Source organism: Lolium rigidum, chromosome 7 (genome assembly GCF_022539505.1).
Source record: "Lolium rigidum isolate FL_2022 chromosome 7, APGP_CSIRO_Lrig_0.1, whole genome shotgun sequence".
Taxonomy (NCBI): domain Eukaryota; kingdom Viridiplantae; phylum Streptophyta; class Magnoliopsida; order Poales; family Poaceae; genus Lolium; species Lolium rigidum.
Genome location: NC_061514.1, coordinates 141,542,161 through 141,563,834, shown reverse-complemented (window position 1 = coordinate 141,563,834; position 21,674 = coordinate 141,542,161). Strand labels below are relative to the sequence as shown.

Below are 21,674 nucleotides of genomic sequence, written 5' to 3'. Positions count from 1 at the left end.
TTTGTACAAACCTACTTGTTGCTTGTCTTTTTGCAAGAAATTCACATGTTTGTCTGAACTGGCATCTATTCCTGGAAGATCGGATATCTCCAGCCTTCTTTTCGAAGCTTAACATAATTCCATTTTGTGTGGAATGGTTTAGCAATTTTACATAATGATAATAGAAGGTGTTGAATCTTGGATTGGTGCACAACTGGGTGTCTATTTGCTTGCAGATTTACTTTAGTAGTGTAAGTATATAGCCATTGTCAGGTTTAATTATTTGCTAACCTATGCCAGTAATGTTTCTAAGCATAGCCAGAGAGCGGCTATTTACTAATACCATGTTCTCCTCTTGTGGTTCAGTCTTCTGTCCAGCTGTTTGTGGAGTGATGGACAACAGAACGAATGGAAATATGGAATTTAATCGCGTCGAATGGATTTTGTTTCCGCCTTTGGTGCAGAGCTGTGGGAGATGCTTTTAAGGGCGGTATTTAACCGTCGTACGATAAATCGGTGGGGGCTTCTCTTCAAGTTGTGGAGCGCACTGCAAGTGGCGCAGCAGCCTAGCGCTACAGCCCTTCTCAAGCTGCCACCGTCCTCCTCCCCGGAGCTCAATACGAGGTTTGTCGGACGCTGCTGCCCTCCTCCCCTTCATCCTGCTCGGTGCTCAAGGACACCAGCAAGTACTAGGAAGGGACACAAATTTAATCCAATGCTTTTCAAGGTAAATAACCTCAAAAGCTTTAGTGCATGTAGACGTGTTCCAGCTACATGATACTAATTCATGAGATTTATGATCCTCCATTAATCTACTGACACGGCCCACACACAATGGTGTGTGTGTCATAATATAAGTTTGAATCTTCTTTTGTCATAATATAAGTTCGTGGAAATGAATTTTATTTTTGGTTTACCTATGGATCTTCCTCTGTCCCTGTGATAGAAGTTTTAGTTTCTTACTCCACCTGAAAACTAAAAATTTCATCAAAATAAGGCTCACATTTGGATTTACACTGCCACTAAATTAGGAAATTGATTAGTTGTATTTCTGTTGGCACTTTGGCCTACCTATTTATTTGTGTTTATCAATAAATTTTAAGTGATGTTTCAGTTTTGGCATAGCGGTACAAATATGTTTAGTGTCGCCATATTGAAGCTTTGTTTTGGTGATGTCTTGATTTAATCATAGCTGCACAAATTTGCTAAGACTTTAGCTAATTAAAGGTAATCAGGTTTTTGTTATTTGTAGCTTTAGATAACTGAATCAAACTAGGTTGCAAATATCATTGAATTTATAGCGCATGACTGAACTTGTGTGATTCATGGCAGATAGGCCAACCAAGGATATTTGGTGTGTTACTCGTGGCACAGATTGCTTGTATGCTGATGCCCCAATAAGAGAATATAATTTTCTGTATTCCATATTGTACATGTTACTGATCAGTGCAAGGTTGCCTCAGATCTTCATCTGTTTACTGCATTTCTTATTCATTTCCTATTTGTTGTTGATGTAGTTAATTATGGCTGGACCTTGGAAACCAGAACTTGCAGCTGTTTTTATCTACTTCAAGTTCATGTGCATCATGCGTACCATGCGTCGCCTCCTCATCTCAAAATGCGGCTAAGGTATTGGTGTGCTACTTATTCTTTTACAATGGATCACTTTTTTATGTACTTCGCTGTTCTGATGTTTTGGTCCGTTTATATATGTTAGGGCTTGTATCCTTGAATCTATCAGGGTTAATTATGGTCTTCATCACGAACCGCTAGGACAGAGCAGCTTAATGATCGTGTATCTCGGAAAAGCATCAAAGTGAAGTTACTAATTTTAGGTGAGTACAGCCAGTATGCACCATATTTAAATTTGTTAGATGTGTTTTAGCTTCTCTAACTGCACAATATTTCTCCGACCTTTTCAGCATTTGCATTCTTTTATACATCTGATGCTAGCACCGGTGGCAGACAAGACTTCCCAGGTGCCTGATGCGCTTCCAACTTCTTGTGAATACATTTTATGCATTTCTTGTGAATACATTTTATTCATGGAACTTTTGCTAGAGGGTGGAGTATATATAGTTGGAATTTATTTAAATAGTTCTGACATTAGTTTATTTCTATGTAATCTTGTTCTAGAGAGGATAGGCGTCAGAATGTGGTTAGTTTTGCATCTGTCAAGCTTGCTGCTGTTATGCATAATTGAAATTTTATTTCAATCGGTTATTACTGGTGGAAACATTTTTGTTCTAATTTTTTTGTATCCATGTGAGAGAAACAGAATGCTGACATCATCCTTCGATAACAGGGGTGGCATAGGACATGGTTGGTAGCCGATGGTGCATCATGAACATTTGAAGGAAGGAGGTGCTCGACTGGTTATTTTTGTGTGATGGCCGAGGACCCCTTCTTTGAGTGAAGCATGACCCTAATAAGTGCAACAACAACATCGCCATCACCTGAGTAGGCCACAAGCACGACTCATGTACTTCACCGCTCCATATTGGCGAGTATCATCCCAATTTCTTAGATTCATTTGTTATCTTATTTAATCTTGAGAATTGTTGTGTGTGTTCTGCTCTAGGTTGTGTAGGACAATTAGTTGATGGGTTTCTTTGTATAGATGTGTCGTGTTTTGCTTTGCATATAGCTATAAGAAATAGTAATTTTTAAACAGAGTAGTCATTCCTTTATTGAACTATTCTTGGCTGTAATGATATTAGATATTCGAACTAGAACTCTTCGTGAATAATTCCGATGTCCCCCTTGTGAATAGTTCCGATGTAAATTTAGCATACAATTTGATTTTTATATCGCTATGCATTTTTTCTTGATGAAATATGGTCTCCTTATTACTTCAGTAAATGCCTGAGTAGTGAGTACCATGTATCAGATTGGGTTATTGTCGTTTAAATATTTTGCATATATGTTTTAAAACTAAGGGCTCTTAATAATCGTTTTTCTTCTTTGCAGCTGCTATGTCAGTAAAAGGTTTGATGTGCTACAAGAATAATGTGAAGTATGGATTTGTTTTTCGATGAAATATGGTTTCCTTATTACTTCAGTAAATGCCTGAGTAGTGAGTACCATGTATCAGATTGGGTTATTGTCGTTTAAATATTTTGCATATATGTTTTAAAACTAAGGGCCCTTAATAAACTAAGTGTACCTGTCTTTTGTTTGTTTTTTAGCACCATTTCGCTTCAGTTAGCTGAAGGACAATACAATGAGCAATCTTCTACCATTTGGTTCTGTGCTTTTTCATGTCAATGAGATGACCGAGCCAACACACTCAGATTCTTTGTACTCTGTTATTTACTCAATTTCTTACTGGCAGCCCTGTTCTCAAGTGTCATAAATCCTTTTATATCTATTTTCTGCAAGGGATGTATGTACTTCCATCGGCTATGCACACTAGGTTTTCTCTTGGGATAACATTTTATTTTTCACCTGTAGCTAAACACTGCCTCCTGTAGATTTTTGTGTGTAATTTATGGGAATTTATGTTATCATCGACTATGCTATTGGTGTGTATACTTTCATGGTTTGATCAGCATGAAGAATACCAGCCGAGGAAACAATATGATCCAGAGATCCAAGCCTTTTGATCCCGGACAGTCGGACACACTACTACCCAGTACCCAGTAGAGAAACAGCAAATTAAGAAGCTGTGAACCAGATGCTAAATATTGTAGCCTGTAAGACTTTGGAAAAATATTGTTAGCTTGAAAGGAACAACGAAGAAGACATTATCGTACTGCGGGATAATCTCTTTTGAAATGCAGCATGTGAGTTCTTTCGGATATACCACTGCATCTGAGAACATTGGCTGATGTTGTCCTTGATCATAAGATTATCCTCAAAAATGAAGCATCATTGCAATTCCTATCATGCAGTCTATTTGGAGTAGCCGTAATAGCTACACCCATGGTGAATTGCAGTACCAGCTGAGTTCCAATTTCTTCCTATATTATCCGTGCTAAAATCTTATACTACCATTAACAATTGATTTGTCATGTTTTTTTTGCTTTCTATATTATCCTATTATTTACCTTTTGTTGTTTATATTGTACCTCCAGATTGATTATGGCTCTAACCATGGCTTCTCTTGATTCGTGATGAAGTTGAAAATATTAGCTCTCGTGCTTTAAGATACGAGGTTTTGGAAAGTTTTATGCATTTCACTTGACCTGTTGCATAAGACCCTGCCAGGTTTTGACTTCTACTTAGCGAGCATGATTTAGAAAAAAAAGTTGAACAGCTTGCCCTACCTCTTCCCCCCCTTTACTCATCGACTCTGTGGCTGGGCTATTCTTGAACTTAGAATCGAGATCATGTCCCTAAAAATCGGTGTGCACTCCTGGGTTGTTTATAGGCTATTTGACTAATCTATTTTATGGCTTTTGACACACTATATGTTATCACCCCTTTTCTACAAAACGCTCACCAATGTGAAAGATCATGGACTGGCAAGATCCACCTGTGTGTTTTAGTAGCGTTATACAAAATATAAACAGATGCGAGGCCATGAGATCGTGCGCCAAGGCACCTAAATCTCCTATCAAATTTAAGTCTTGACGATACAACCATCCATTTGCTAAAAACAAAAAAATATTATTATTATTCGCTTACTTATAATCGCTAAATTGACTCAAAATCACCGGGGTCGTGCGCCAAGGTGCACAATTAAATCTAGTTATATGGTAGAGACACACATTCACACGGTGCAGGTCTATTCATTTCACCAAGAACATTGAGGTTGCATGACCATTGCTACATGTTACATGAGAAACAAGTATCTACACAAGAACATTGTCGTATTTATTCCTGCCACTACATCTGGTTGCAAACACAACACCACTACATTTGGATGTATAACACAACAGGGGACAGTAGCTTGTGTGCCGAGTACGTTGGATACAGCTGTTGACAAAATAGGATAGTACGCTGTAGGGCTTTCCGTTGCTCAAGGCTTGTAATGACCATCATGCTTGGACACCTTCCTTCAGTTCGTGTGTGTCTACTAATCTGCTCCCCCTTGACCGCGCTGGTCCGCTAGCCGCCAGTTACTGTCGCTCCTGTCGACAAAAGCTTGGTTAGCACTTAGCAGTATATAGATTAACAAACGTGAGCTTTCTAATCTGAGCTCATCCGTCATCATTATCTCATACTCACGAAGCCTGAGCTCAAACATTTTACAAAATTCGGAAATAAAATATCATTTTAGATCAGAATACTCAATAACTCTCAAAAAAAAATAGTGGCATAGGAATTTATAGAAGTCCGAGTGAGTAAAATAAATTGAGATAACCCTCAGACAATATCCATTCATCATTAGCCATATATAGTCTTCAAACAGGGCGCCCCCATGGTTGGCATCCATAATCAGCGACCACCTGACCTGATATATCCCACTAAAAAATTAAAACTAACTTTGTTCTCAGAGAATGATCACTCTCAACAATTGTTGAATTACATATGAGGTAAGAATTGTTTCATTAAGATTACTAAACAAACAAGCTTAGTTTTTGGTGAAACAGATGACATATCATGATATTTATTCTTCAATATTCGATAAGTCGAGCTCATGAGAATGAAGATACTACCTCCGTCTCAGTTCATAGGGCTTGCGCGTATCCCTAGATTTTCAATTTGGCCAACATAATATAAATTTTACAACATAAAAATTATATCATTATAAAGTAGGGAATCTAAGCTTTTTAATTATATATATTTTGTAGTATATATTTTACATTATCATTGTTAAATTTAAGGCATACGGGATACACGCAAGCCCTATGAACCGGGACGGAGGGAGTATTGATTTTTTGTAACAAATCGAGGCACCCAAAATTTCATTGTTTTGCAATAGAAAAACCTTTTACCTAAATCACAGGGATTGAAGTGTAACGGATTCCAACATCTAAAAATACACATAGTCTCTCAACATAGCAGCTCTAGGCAGACTGTATGCTTGCTGTTATTGCTTTGAGTCACAAAGAAAATTGAGGCATTGAGCTTCAACATGAGCTTCCTGATCATCATGATTAGAGCACACAGATCCAGAGAGGCGGTGAATCTATACTTGCAGGCTGAAGAGATCGTCAAGGAGTTGGTTGTCTGCCATGGAACACCTTTGTAACAGTGCGTGAGGAGACATTGATATTTTTTAGCTGTGGTGGTGGTCAATGTAGTTTGGGCAATGAGTTTGTATGAATTTGGATCTGACCAGTTACCATATGTTCTATGAGACCAAGAAAGGATATTTTCAGAATTAGCATGACCATATGGAGCCTGACTAAAATAAGGGCTTTGCTAGAGAAAGAAAGTAATATGGAGGTTCATGTTCCAGCGATTTGTGTCACTACAATTATCTGCTCTAAACTGACATAAAGTTACTGCAAGGAAATCTGCACAACATATTGCATGTCTGGCTGAAAGCAAACATTAACTATCAACTGCTATATGATGAATCTGGGGGTAATAAGGATAGTTTGGGCTCAACAGACATCAGACATCAGGCAATAGAAGTTCTTGGAACTGATGGAATAATCAAGTTTGAAAATGCATAATGGAGATGACTGACATGTCACCACCAAAACATTAAACAATGCTTCTAGCCAGAAAACTCCCAAATTACAAAATGGCTAATTTGTGTTCTGGTGCTATTTAGCAATTAAATAAAAAAACTTGATGTAATACATTTTAGAGCAAAACGTGGATCGAAACGGTAGTTGCTAAAAGAATACTGAAAGCCTAAAGTTAATTCCACCAGAATGTCTTGAATCTACATTTCTAACTAAGCTAGAGCAAATTCTTCGAGCAGGGCACCCCGAGTAAAATGTACATAACAATACTATCGTTCACCAGTCTAGATAAATAATAAAATTCTCCAAAAAGTCACCAGTAAACACAAATGATAAGTCCAATACATCATGCTAAACAAGAGACATTCATCAACCCCAAGACTTTCTTGGGAACTGTACAAAATTATAACTTAAATGATATATATTATGACTTCGAAAGCACAAGTGTTCAGCAGTAACCAAAATTACTTGATAAAACCAATCTGGAAGGACTTAATTGGTATAACATACTTGCGGTAAAGTATACGAATGAACAAAAAAATTTGATAAAAAGGTACACAAGCAGGTAACAAAAGCTTAATATCTATTCCAAGGTGATTAACTTCATTTACAAACTGTTGATCGAGCTCAAATGACCAAACAACTCTTGGTATGTTTTGAAGTATTAGAAAGGTCACCACTTTGCAATTCACTACTGTTGTTGTTGGACTACTTTGGACCACTACCATAATTTCCTTGGATTAGTTCAGATGCTATTTTATGAACAAGTGCAACAATAGGCAAGTTTTTAATGAAAACCTTTTCTCATGTTATTTTTCTACACTGTTGTGCTACGTACACAACGATATATCAAGTCAATGTAAAATCTCACCCTCCCCAACACAAAAATGCCTAGGACAGAATATTTGATTGAGATGTCAAATGCAAACAAATAGCAAATACAATGAGGACATACATACAAATCTGGAAAAATAGACACAACCAAGACATGAACAGGTAATGGCATATGAAGCAAAATGATATGGGACTCAGTGTCTACTGCACCATATGGTAGGTCACGAACCTGAGTATAACCTCAGCTGATTGACGCTGGAACCAAGTAGAATTCAGATATTGAACAGCTACACTCCGATGACACAAAACCATGAAAATCTGAAGATAAAAGAGAAAGAGGAAAATCACGGGATGTGTCTGCCCTAGATCCTGCTGAGCACGGTGAGCGTGCACGCATTGGATTCAGAGCCTTAGGCGGCCATTTTGTCGAACTGGGTACGCGTGAACCCCGTCTTGCCCTTGTTGCCGAGGGCTTGCGTTGTAGACGAATTAGAACTTGCATGATCCCACTATTATTTCTTTCAAGTGCTATCATCCATGGAAAACACGAAGTGTAATATAGTTGAGCATGCAATTAAACAATTTGACAGATGGAACAATATTATTGATCAATTCAAATGCAGTTGGTTATCGCTAGGTAACTTATTTAGATGGAAATCTATCATATGACATCAACATAATAGGTCCACATACAACAAATTCAGTAGCAGCCGGTTTATGTGAACCAACGATATTAAGGCAAAGAATAAGAAACCAATTTTCCTTTTCTGAAGAACATTTTCAATCAACGATGCCACAGACTGAATTGCTTCCAGGTGAGGAGAAAGAGGAGTGGCCCTCAATCAACATTGTCATGGGTTCTACCTAGCACCCTGTCTGAGCAGACTGCACGTAACTGAACAAACAGAAAGAACTTGCTTGTAGAGGGAGACATAGATATAAGGTCTTCGGGCCTGCTTTTGTAATTGCTAAAAGCGAATTAGTGAACTCCACCTGATGTAGTGGAAGCTGCAATCCGGTCTGCGCTGCACCTGACGATGGGGTTGGTGGTGACCGGAGTTGAGGAGGAAGCTCTGAATTTTGGTGAAGAGATGGAGGAAGCTGCAAATCGACACCTGCATTTGTCTGTTCTACACCAACCCTTACGAAGTTACCAATCACACACAAGTAATGTAGATCAGGATTCAGAGAGAGGTGAGACCGAGAGGGAGGAGACAGAGAGCAGATATGGAAGGGACATGGAGAGGGGATGGCAGCGGAGAGGGGATGGCGGCAGGGGGCGGCTACCTACCTGAACCGGACGCCGGAGGCTCGGGTGGTGGTTGCCCCCCGTCCTCTGCTCGGTGTCGGGTCGAGGCGCGGTACCTCGCCCGCTTGTCGGAGGAAAAGCAAGGGGCGGGAGGGCGGCGAAGAGGAGTACCTTCACCGCCGCGAGGTCGTTTGTAGGTCTCTGGCCTCACAATGGAGGCTCTCGTCAACTGGATCCTCGCCACCTGCGGGTGATGGATTTGTTGAGGAAGAGAAAATCAACTTCCCACCGCCCAAGCAACCACCGTCTTCCAATTTCTCGACTGAACCGACCAACCCATGCCCACTCGTGCGGAAATCGGCATCGCGCCGAGACGGAAAAAAAACAGCCTCCGTCGAAAGCGACGTGCGGATCGCTCAGAGGAGCTCCCAACCCTGGGAGCTGGGAGCTTAGAGCTCTTTAGAGATTGCTAGAGTACGTGCATACTAGTTGGACACGACAGTATACTATACAAGTTATCGGGACGTATGGACAACTCGAAGAATATTTTCAACTTTATCGTGGCCGCTAACAATTTCGACTGCGAACAACTCTGTTGCCGTCAAGTTCGGAGGAACTTACATCCGGCTTCGGAGGAGTTAACATCAGCACCATCCGCAACATCAGCTACGCCATCGACTTTCATCAGGTGCTATATTTTTAATTACGCAAAATTTATTTTTCCAAAATATTTTTCGGCTCGTACTATTATTTGCGCGTAGTTTTTTGCGCCGTAACATAACTGCAGATCGGGAATAAGCTTCGACTACTTTTGCTGTGTCGATCCCGTTCGCCAGCATGCGTCTCGTCTTCTGGCCATGTAATTACTTTGACTGCGTCATCTTCATCGACCACGCTGGTTAGGCTTCGCCCGACTACATCAACCATGCCGGCTAGACGCTGCGCGACTATATCGACTACTCTCAGCCAGACGCTGTGCACCTACATCGACTGTGTCCGTTGCACGACCTACTTTAACGACGACTCCGCCGCACCCGATAAAAAGCTAAGTGTTCCCCTTCCGAGAGTTAATTATTATATATTTTTTGCCACACTAGAATACTCGGGGGCTGTGCCATTACAATATTACAGCAAATACACCCAACGCTGGGGGCTGTGTCATTACTTGTTACCACAAATACACTCGATTACTTGGTGAATTTCTTTTCTTCGCTTCTGGATGTATCTCCTTCGGCTCAGTGGATTTATTTTCGGCTTGGTGAAATTACCTTCTTCGGATCAGTGGATTCATCTTCTTCGGCTTATTGAATTTTTCTTCATCGGATTCATCTTATAAGATTCATCTATATGGATATTACTGGTTTACTCTTATACAATACTACCCGATGAGCTTCCGGGTCAATGGATTTATCTTCTTCGACTTAGTGGATTTATCTCCTTAGGCTCAGTGGATTTATTTTCGGCTTAGTGAAATTGCTTTCTTCGGCTCAGTGGATTCATTTTCTTCGGCTTATTGGATTTTTCTTCATCGGATTCATCTTATAAGATTCATCTATGTGGTTATTACTGGTTTACTCTTATACAACATTACCCAAGGCGTTCCGGGTCAGTGGATTTATCATCGAGGATTATTACTGGATTTATTTTCTTCGGCGGATTCATCTTCTATGATTATTACTGGATTCTTCGGGCCAATGGATTCATCCTCTATGATATCAACGGATTTATCTTCATATATGCTTTATATTTAATGGCGTAATCTTCAATATGGATTCATCTCAAATACTTCATATGGGATTCATCTTCGTATATTATTGTCTATGGCTTCATCCTAAATGGCTTCACCAAATATGACGCCGCGACTCCATCAACTTATTTTGACGTCACGCCTAACGCTCGGGGGCTCGACAATGATTTTGCCTCGGGTCACGAGTGCGACACAACAATCATGACATCACCTCAGCAACGCTCGAGGGCTCGGCTATTTCTTCATCAACAATTTCGCGGCATCCACTTTTGCTATTTGGTGGTTTCTACTTTGGCTAGATTTCTTATCTACACTCGAAGACTTCATCATGCATCGACTTCGCCGTGTTCAAAAAGCTAAGTGTTCTTTTATTTTGCACAAAGTTGATTATCATTTACTTTCGTCGCACCCGACACTCGGGGGCTGCGCGGCATATATTCACTTTACATATCATCGAAACCGAGCATTTGACACCGCATGCGGAAAAAAAATAGTCAAGGAAAATATAGAAAAAGTTTGTTTATTTGTGCAGGAGAAAGCAAATTTCAAAGTATACAAGTTCTTGAGCTTATGTCCGGATGCCCGCACCCAACCATAGCCTCGGGGGCTATTCCCATCGGGAGCGCTGGTCGCGCACCCGAAGAATTATCCTCAAGGAGGACCCGAAGAATTGTCCTCATGGAGGACCCGAAGAAATTATCATCAAGGAGGAACTAAAAAAAAGAGAGAAGAGGATAGACAAATCTTCGGGTCCATTGACTCGTCAATTGTTCCGAGCAAGATCATCGGCGATGTGCCTGACGATAATATAGAAGAACCCAATATATTCGGCTGTCTCATCACGCCCGAGAAAAATATAGAAGAACCCGGGTCATTGCATCAGCCGAACACGGCACTTGACAAAATATTCTCAGAGCGCCAAAGTCGCGAATAATCTCTGAATGCCGCAAAACTCTGCGAAGGTAAGACCCCGGGTCCGTCCTGAGCGGCGTGGCACCGTCTCTGACGTCGGTTTGCTACTTTTTTCCGTATCAACAGATACGAAGAAAAATCCTAACGGACGCGTTAGGTACCCGATAAAACATGACTGGGACTCGACATATGGTAAGACCTTAAGCGGCACATGTAGAGTTAACACCAGTATCCGAGATCATGTCTAGGGACGTGATCTTGAAGTAGGTTCTTGCGGGATTGCCACAAGAGCAGTTAACTGGTACCTGATCCGTCAGATGAACCAGCCCCATTTACCATTATCCCTGAACAATATAGATAGCAACGGCCTGGAGTCAATAAAACGAGGGGCTGCGCCCAGAAATATAGTCAAGTTCTTTATCGAGTAGTACAACTTGAGTCTATGCCTAGGTGCAAGCACCTGCCCATAGGCTCGGGGGCTACTCTTATCGAGAGTATTGTTCACCCTCCCGATAAGATACAAGAAAGAGGAAAAATTGTGGTGTCTATTAAAAGCAAGTTGAGCCTACACCCAAGTGCAAACACTTGGCTGTAGCCTCGGGGGCTACTCCCATCGGAAGCGCTGTCCGCACACTCGATAGAAAAATAACTTCGACAACATCTATGACAATCAAGGTTTGTAGACTCAACTCGATTCTACGACTCGAGTGGAGCCTACTCCCATCGGGAGCACATGGATTTCATCAAGTCCTCCAGAAATATAGTTAAGTTATTCATCGAGTAGTACAACTTGAGTCTATGCCTAAGTGCAAGCACTTACCCATAGACTCGGGGGCTACTCCCATCGGGAGCGCTGCCGCGCACCCGATAGAAAAATAACTTCGAGAATCGTCGACATCATCTACAACATGGACCTCGCCTTGTATTACTTCGCCTTCGGAGATGGTTATGATTGGAGTCTCTACGCAAGTCTTCGACTTCCCTAGACACTCGGGGGCTACTGACATGGGCATACCCTTTGGGTACCCATTATTAGTATACTTGGATCGGCTCGGCCCAATATGGAGAAGGCCCAACAAGGCAACCCGAAGTAGTCAACTAGGACTCTTGTAAAACCCTAGGCTGGTTGCATATATAAAGCTAGTCAGGGCACCCGAAATAAGGAGGCCAACAGATAGACACCATAGCTCCGCTACGGCGGCACCCTGTAAACATACATATGCTCATATACTGGATTGCTAGCAGCACGTAGGGATCCTCCACCGAGGAGACCCGAAGCTGGGTACGTCGTGTGCCTAATCTCACTCCCGGAATCTCCATCGTCGCTCTCTCCCGAAACCCAAGTCTACAATGCGTAGGCATTGGCGAGGTGATCCCTCGTCAGGTGCTTCTTTTGCAAGAATTTGATTTACATATTATAGATAGGAAAGGTGCTGATAAACCTGTTGCTGATAATTTGTCTAGATTGGAAAATATTGTTTATGATCATGTGCTTGTTAATGATAGTTTTCCAAATGAGCAATTGGCTGTAATAAAGGTGAGCTCGCGAGATAGTCCTTGTTATGCTGATTATGCTAACTTTATTGTTTTGAAGTACTTGCCTCCAACCTTTTCAGCTCAGCAAAGGAGGAAATTCTTTTATGACTTGAGGCATTATTTTTGGGATGACCCACACTTATATAAAGAAGGAGTGGATGGTATTATGCGAAGACGTGTTCCCGAATATGAACAACAAGAGATATTGAGTAAGTGTCTGTAGGGATTCGTAGCATAGAAAACAAAAAAATTCCTACCGCGAGAACGCAATCCAAGCCAAGATGCAATCTAGAAGATGGGAGCAACGAGGGGATGAACGAGACTAACCCTTGAAGATTTCCAAAGCCTACAAGATTAGATCTCGTTGTTTCAGTAGACGATCACTTGCCGCTTTCAAAAGCGCGTAGAAGATCTTGACGGTGCCACAATCGGGCAGCACCTCCGTACTCGGTCACACGTTCGGTGTTGATGAAGACGATGTCCTTCTCCCCGTTCCATCGGGCAGCGGAAGTAGTAGATCCTCCTTGAATTCCGGCAGCACGACGGCGTGGTGGCGGTGTCGATGGAGATCTCCGGCGGAGCTTCGCTAAGCGTTTGCGGGAGAGGTGGAGGAGGTGGGGCGGCTAGGGTTTGGGAGAGGGGTGGCCGGCCACTTAGGGGGTGCGACCAAGCTATGGATTGAGGTGGCCGGCCCCCTTCCCTTGTCCCTCATTATATAGGTGGAACACCCAAGAGTTGGTCTACAAGTCTTCGAATAAGACCCCAAACCAAAACCTTCCATATGACATGAAACCTACCCAAGGTGGGATTCCCACTTGAGGTGGGATTCCCACCTTTCCTTGGGAGGGGGTGGCCGGCCACCATAGGTGGAGTCCACCTGGGACTCCACCCCCTAGGGCTGGCCGACCAAGCTTGGTGGAGTCCACTCCACCTTCCATAGTGATTTATTCCGGACTTTTCTAGAACCTTCCATAAATGCACCGGATCATTTTCAAACTTATAAAATGACTTCCTATATATGAATCTTATTCTCCGGACCATTCCGGAACTCCTCGTGATGTCCCGGATCCCATCCGAGACTCCGAACAAAACTTCGAACTCCATTCCATATATTCAATATCTACTAATACGACATCAAACCTTAAGTGTGTCACCCTACGGTTCGCGAACTATGTAGACATGGTTGAGACCTCTCTCCGACCAATAACCAATAGCGCGATCTGGAGATCCATAATGGCTCCCACATATTCAACGATGACTTAGTGATCGAATGAACCATTCACATACGATACCGATTCCCTTTGTCACGCGATATTTTACTTGTCCGAGGTTTGATCATCGGTATCTCTATACCTTGTTCAACCTCGTCTCCTGACAAGTACTCTTTACTCATACCATGGTATGTGGTCTATTATTAACCAGTCATATGCTTGCAAGATATTAGACGACATTCCACCGAGAGGGCCCAGAGTATATCTATCCGTCATCGGGATGGACAAATCCCACTATTGATCCATATGCCTCAACTTATACTTTCCGGATACTTAATCCCACCTTTATAACCACCCATTTACGCGAGTGGCGTTTGATGTAATCAAAGTACCTTTCCGGTATAAGTGATTTACATGATCTCATGGTCGAAAGGACTAGGTAACTATGTATCGAAAGCTTATAGCAAATAACTTAATGACGTGATCTTATGCTACGCTTAATTGGGTGTGTCCATTACATCATTCATATAATGACATAACCTTGTTATTAATAACATCCAATGTTCATGATCATGAAACTATGATCATCTATTAATCAACAAGCTAGTTATACAAGAGGCTTACTAGGGACTCATTGTTGTTTACATAACACACATGTATCAATGTTTCGGTTAATACAATTATAGCATGGTATATAAACATTTATCATAAACACAAATATATATAATAAACACTTTTATTATTGCCTCTTGGGAATATCTCCAACAGTCTCCCACTTGCACTAGAGTCAATAATCTAGATTACATTGTAAGGTACCTAACACCCATGGCATTCTGGTGTTGGTCATGCTTTGCCCTAGGGAGAGCTTTAGTCAATGGATCTGCTACATTCAGATCAGTGTGTACTTTGCAAATCTTTACTTCTCCATCTTCGATGTACTCACGAATCGAATGATAACGCAGCTTGATATGCTTCAGCCTCTTGTGTGACCTTGGTTCTTGTGCATTGGCGATGGCACCCATGTTGTCACAATAGATGACTAGTGGGTCCAATTCACTAGGAACCACACCGAGCTCTACAATGAACCTCTTCATCCATACCGCTTCTGCTGAAGCCTCTGAAGCCGCTATGTACTCCGATTCTGTTGAAGACTTCGCCACCGTGCACTGCTTCGAGCTTGCCCAGCTTACTGCAGCACCATTCAATATAAACACATACCCAGACTGAGACTTAGAGTCATGAGGATCAGTTTTCCAATTTGCATCGGTGTAACTAGTTACAACGAGCTCTTGGTCACCTCCATAACAAAGAAACATATCCTTAGTTCTTTTCAAGTACTTCAGGATATTCTTGACCGCTGTCCAGTGTTCCATTCCTGGATCGCTTTGATATCTTCTAGTCAAACTAACAGCATGTGCTATATCCGGTCTAGTACATAGCATGGCATACATGATAGAGCCTACTGCCGAGACATAGGGGATCTGATTCATCCTTTCTCTTTCTTCTGCCGTAGCCGGACCTTGAGTCTTACTCAAGACCTTGCCTGGTAACATAGGTAATGTCAACACCCGGATTTTTAAGTCCGGATGCCTATTATGTCATACATCGCAATTCCAGGAATATTGTTGTTGCGAGGCATAATAGTTAAGTATCACAGTCATCATTCATTACAAACCAGATTGTCTTACAATTGGAATCACATGATCCATATTACACGAATAGTTGATCTATTGATCAACGAACAAACACAAGTTCATAGCGGAAGCGTAAGATACAAGGACTCTTGAGTCCACAGGCCAACGCTTGACGTTGGAAGACTCCTAGTTGTCGTAGGCGTCCTGCTGGTCATCTCCTTGTTCATCTTCATACTCTGGCCATTTGAATAGCCAGGGACAAAGCCGTGACTACTTCAAGTACTCGCAAACTAGTACTAGTGTAAGTACTAGACATTTCTGGTAAGGGTGCTAAGCTCTAGTTTCTTTGCATAAAGCCAATTTTAGTTCACAAGTATTTGAGAAAAGCTGATTCATGTGCTAGACTAACTCAAGTGGGAACATTAGTGTCATTCCCACAACATTGTTGTGATTCAAAGTTCAAGTCACCAAGTCACATTTCATTTCAACATCATTTTCAAGAATTTGACATCGGAAACTGTATGGCCTTTCCAACCGTCCGTATCCGTGGACACGACTATTCGAATATATTGACACTCTGCAGAGGTTGCACACTTGTGCCACAACATTTGATTTCATCCGTCGGGATTTCCCCGAATCATCGTAACACAGTACGCGGATCATCAACCATAACCTTTCACTTACAAATCCTAGTATGAGCACCTCTCCCCATGAGCTTGGCCTCCCAGTGAAGACCAAATGTCAACCTGGGCACTGCACAGGGCTTGACCGTACAATTCACATCATTTCTCAACAACGGAGGCAGCCTCGGCATAACCCCTATGATGTGTATTCAGAGGGAACCCATACTAAGATGCATAAATTTCCAGTTAAGACCTACCCATAATCAGGTATTGTGGGGGTACTCAATATTGGAAAGGTATCGCATTCAAACCAATATCAGTTTTATCAAAAATCACCATCTTCTCTTGGTCACATTCACCTTCAAAAATTCATTCAATGGAATGACTCATCATTCCAAGGTTTCAAATTCATTTCAAAGTCACATGTTCCCATCTAGAGTAGTCAAGTTTTAGTATTTAGCACTAGCACTAATCATGAGGGGTGCTAATATTGCTTGGCTAACTTGAGACTAAATTAACTACTCTAGTAACCTTCTTTACTTTGACCAAAGTTAACTATAAAAGTAACTCTTGGAAAACAACAAGTAAAACTTGTATGGTAAAAACTTGGGATAGGCTTATGGTAAGAAAAGGTAAGACTAATGGTGCCTTGCCCCAAAGGGCTTTGCACTTTGCAAGAATATTAGCTTTCCTTGGTAGTTCTCAAAGTTCTCCTCCTCCTCCTCTTGGTAGCAACCTTCTTCCTCCGGATATTCTCCGGTGCTAGCGTCTAAATTTGAAATACGAGGTATAATCACTCAATAAATTTATTGGCTATTCCAAACATCACATATATTCACACAAACTATTATAAGCCCACAAAATTAATATAATTAGGGTGCATTGGTTGTGTTGCTTGAGGAAAAATAATTCCCTCTCATTACATATGTAAATGATAGTTTCCATATGAAAAATAAACTTGACAGCAGTACCGTAATCAATTTTAAAGAAATTCTTAAGCTGCTCAGCTCGAAAAGTGTTCAACTAATGAAAGTTAGATAACAACCTGGGGAACATGCACAAAAATTGGCAGCTTAAAATAACGTTCTGGCTGTGCGGACGATTTTTTTTAGTAACAGTCCAGAATCTGTTTTCAGGCAGCACTTCCCCAAATATCATCTTCCTCTCATTAGAAAACCACTCAAAGAAACTAAACAAGTATGTACAAGTACCCAGTAACCATAATATGCAAAGAATGAGTGATGCCGGTATACCTCCCCCCAAGCTTAGGCTTTTGACTCTTCTTGATCACATTATATCATCCTCCTCTCTTGACCCTTGAAAACTTCCTTCACACCAAACTTCTCATAAACTTCTTTAGAGGTGTTAGTACTCAAAAAACTTTAATCCACCTTGGCCCTGTAGTGACACATTGCAAGAACTCAATAAAACATTAGCTACAGCTCTCCACGTCTAGAAAGCCTCACTTAAAGTCCACAAGAGACAATGCAAAAAACAGAGACAGAATCTGTCAAAACAGAATAGCCAGTAAACACGAATTTCTAAGAGGTACTTCCGTTGCTCAAATCAGAAAACTCAAAACTAATGAAAGTTGCGTACATATCTGAGGATCATTCACGTAAATTGGCAGATTTTTCTGAGTTACCTACAGAGAATCATACCCAGATTTGTAACAGCAAGAAATCTGTTTCTGCGCAGAAATCCATATCTAGCATCAACCTTCTATTAGAGACTTTACTTGGCACAATAATGCAATAAAGTAAAGATACAAAGGTATTGCTACAGTAAGTAAAACAAGTGGAAGAAGAAAGAAATGTTATTTAGTTCCTCTATGCATATAAAAAGTATTTGTTAACAAGGTTGATCAAGTCTTGCCACCAAATAAATTTTACATAGCATAAGAAGAAATAAACCTCAAATCAATCATGTTACCTTGAATTGTATTGATATAGATCCAATCACAAGAGTTTGATATTCTTCTTTAGGCTCATATATTGGACAATCGATAGTTCCGACTTTGATAGTTCTCACATTAGAAATAGTATTAACTCCACATGCTTTTTCAATCCTCTTGGGGAAATAGATGGTGTGCTCCCTATCATCAACATTGAAAGTAACCTTTCCTTTATTGCAATCAATAACAGCCCCTGCGGTGTTAAGAAAAGGTCTCCCAAGAATAATAGACATATTATCATCTTCAGGCATTTCCAACACAACAAAATCGGTTAATATCAAGCAGTTATTAGTAACTTGAACAGGAACATCCTCACATATACCAACAGGAATAGCAGTAGATTTATCAGCCATTTGCAAAGATATATCGGTAGGTATCAACTTATCTAAGTAAAGTCTCTTATAAAGAGAAAAAGGCATAACACTAACACCGGCTCCCAAGTCACATAGAGCAGTTTTAACATAATTATTCTTAATAGAACAAGGAATAGTAGGTATACTTGGGTCGCCCAACTTCTTTGGAACTTTGCCATTCAAAGAGTAATTAGCAAGCATAGTGGAAATTTCCTCATTGGGGATTTTCCTTTTGTTAGTAACAATATCTTTCATATACTTTGAATAAGGAGGCAATTTAATAGCATCAGTCAAAGGGATTTGCAAGAATAAAGGTTTCATCCAATCACAAAATTTATTATAGTGTTCTTCTTCCTTTGATTTTAGTTTCTTAGCAGGAAAAGGCATTTGCTTTTGAACCCAAGGTTCCCTTTCATTACCATGTTTCTTAGCAATAAAATCTTCTTTAGTATACTTTTTATTTTTATCTTGCTTTTCAGGTTCATCTTCAACTTCTTCTTTATCGGAAACATCATTCTTATCATTACCATTATTATTATCATGTTCATTACCACTTTCAGTTTCAGCATCGGAAATAGAAATACTATTAGGATCATTAACAGGTTCAGAGGATTCTACAACATTTTTATGTTTCTTTTTCTTTTTCTTAGAAGGGGCACTAGGTTCAATGCATTGAGAATCTTGTTCAATTCTTTTGGGATGCCCTTCAGGATATAGAGGATCCTGGGTAGAGACACCACCTCTAGTTGTTACTTCATAAGCATGTTTCTCTTTAGAATTATTTTGTAATAAGTCATTTTGCACTTTAGTGAGTTGATCAATTTGAGTTTGAACCATTTGAAAATGTTTAACAAGCATCTTAACATCATTGGAGGTTCTCTCCACAATATCATGCAAATTGCTAATAGCTTGAGAATTTTCCATTAGATGATTCTATACTCTCATATTAAAATTTTCTTGCATAACAATATAATTATCAAACTCATCTAAGCATTGAGCAGGAGGTTTTGAATACGGAATATCTTCCCTAGTAAAGCGATGAAGGGAGTTTACCTCAATCATGGATGAAGGGGGAATTATCTCACATATATCTTCTATGGGAGGTAGATTCTTCACATCTTCAGATTTAATACCTTTCTCCTTGAGAGACTTCTTGGCTTCCCTCATATCTTCATCATTCAATTTAATTAAACCCCTCTTCTTCAATATTGGCGTTGGAATTGGTTCGAGCGTAGTCCAATCATCATGATTCCGGCCTATTTTAGCCAATAATTCTTCAGCTTCGTGCGGAGTTCTTTTCCTGAAAACACAACCAGCACAACTATCCAGGTATGCCCTAGACTCAATGGTTAGTCCACTATAAAATATATCAAGTAGATCATTCTTTTCTAAATCATGTCCAGGTCGAGCTCTGATAAGAGAACAAAATCTTGCCCAAGCCTCGGGCAATTTCTCTTCATCTCCCTGGTCAAATCTATAAATTTTCTGTAAAGCAACATGTTGAGCACTAGCAGGAAAGTATTTTCGAAAGAAAACATCACGCAAATCAGTTGGACTTTTAATAGAACCAGGAGGCAAATTATTATACCAAGTTTTAGCATCATCCTTTAATGAGAAAGGAAAAATTTTAACGACAAAATAAGTACGCATCTTGATATCATTAGAAAACAAGCTACTCATAGAAGAAAGTTCAATCATGTGTTCTACAACACTTTCTTTTTCAGTACCACAAAAGGGTGCTTTCTCTACAATAGCTATATGAGATAGATCAAGAGAAAAATCATAATCTTTATCCTTAATGCATATAGGAGATGTGGCAAATTTAGGATCAGGAGATAACTTATGTCTAACGAGTATATTGTGTGAGAAACTTTTTAATTTTACTTGCATCAGCAGTAGCATTGCATCTATTAATAAGATCATCATTAAGCTCCACATAATCTTCATCGGGATCATCACTAGAATAATCAAGTTCGGGTGAATTAACAGGTGTAGTAGCATCGGGAGTTTCAGCATTTTCAATTTGTCTAGACCTAGCAATTGTAGCATCTAGAAAAGATCCCAATGAACCACTATCATCAAGCACAGCAGAAGCATCATCAATATTATAAGAATTTTCGGACTCAGCGGAAGTACCAGCAAGTGAAGCATGTGGTGGTGAAACAAGTTTATCAATCACGGATGGTGAATCAAGAGCGAGCAGAGGTACTCAGAGTTGTACCTTTTCTTGTAGTGGATGGTAATATGGCGACTTTAGGATCGCGAGTTTTACCCATGATGGAGAATTTGCAGCGAACAATATCAATCCAAGTGAACTTCCAAATAAAGCTATGCTCTCCGGCAACGGCGCCAGAAAACGGTCTTGATAACCCACAAGTATAGGGGATCGCAGCAGTCTTCGCGGGTAGTAAAACCCAATTTATTGATTCGACACGAGGGGAGACAAAGAATACTTGAAAGCCTTAACAGCGGAGTTGTCAATTCAGCTGCACCTGGAAACAAACTTGCTCGCAAGAGTTTATCAGTAGTAACAGTTTTATAGCGATAGCGATAGTGAAATAACAGCAGCGAGTAACGAGAGATAGCAGTAGTGATTATCGTAAACAGCAGGATTAAAATACTGTAGGCACGGGGACGGATAACGGGCGTTGCATGGATGAGAGAAACTCATGTAACAATCAAGCGGGGCATTTGCAGATAATAATAAAACGGTGTCTAAGTACAAAGCAATCAATAGGCATGTGTTCCAATTATAGTCGTACGTGCTCGCAATGAGAAACTTGCACAACATCTTTTGTCCTACCAGCCGGTGGCAGCCGGGCCTCAAGGGAATCAACTGGATATTAAGGTACTCCTTTTAATAGAGTACCGGAGCAAAGCATTAACACTCCGTGAACACATGTGATCCTCACATCACTACCATCCCCTCCGGTTGTCCCGATTTCTGTCACTTCGGGGCCATTGGTTCCGGACAGCGACATGTGTATACAACTTGCGGGTAAGACCATAAACAATGAATATCATGATGAAATAATAACATGTTCAGATCTGAGATCAT

At 40.5% G+C, this 21,674-nt stretch overlaps 2 long non-coding RNA genes across 3 annotated transcripts; one reads left to right on the top strand and one right to left on the bottom strand.

Annotated features, from left to right (window-relative positions):
• The first annotated feature begins 2,230 nt into the window (after window positions 1-2,230).
• On the top strand, window positions 2,231-3,738 carry LOC124676792. The gene is made up of 2 exons (XR_006993803.1): window positions 2,231-2,461; window positions 2,950-3,738. It is a non-coding gene; the product is annotated as an uncharacterized LOC124676792 (long non-coding RNA).
• Window positions 3,739-4,692: 954 nt separating this feature from the next.
• LOC124678578 lies at window positions 4,693-8,811 on the bottom strand. Of its 2 annotated transcripts, none has more exons than XR_006994536.1 (2): window positions 8,689-8,811; window positions 4,693-8,538 (listed from the first exon to the last, which is right to left on the bottom strand). It is a non-coding gene; the product is annotated as an uncharacterized LOC124678578 (long non-coding RNA). The 2 variants fall into 2 exon arrangements; XR_006994535.1 differs by having other exon boundaries at window positions 4,693-8,522.
• Window positions 8,812-21,674: the final 12,863 nt, after the last annotated feature.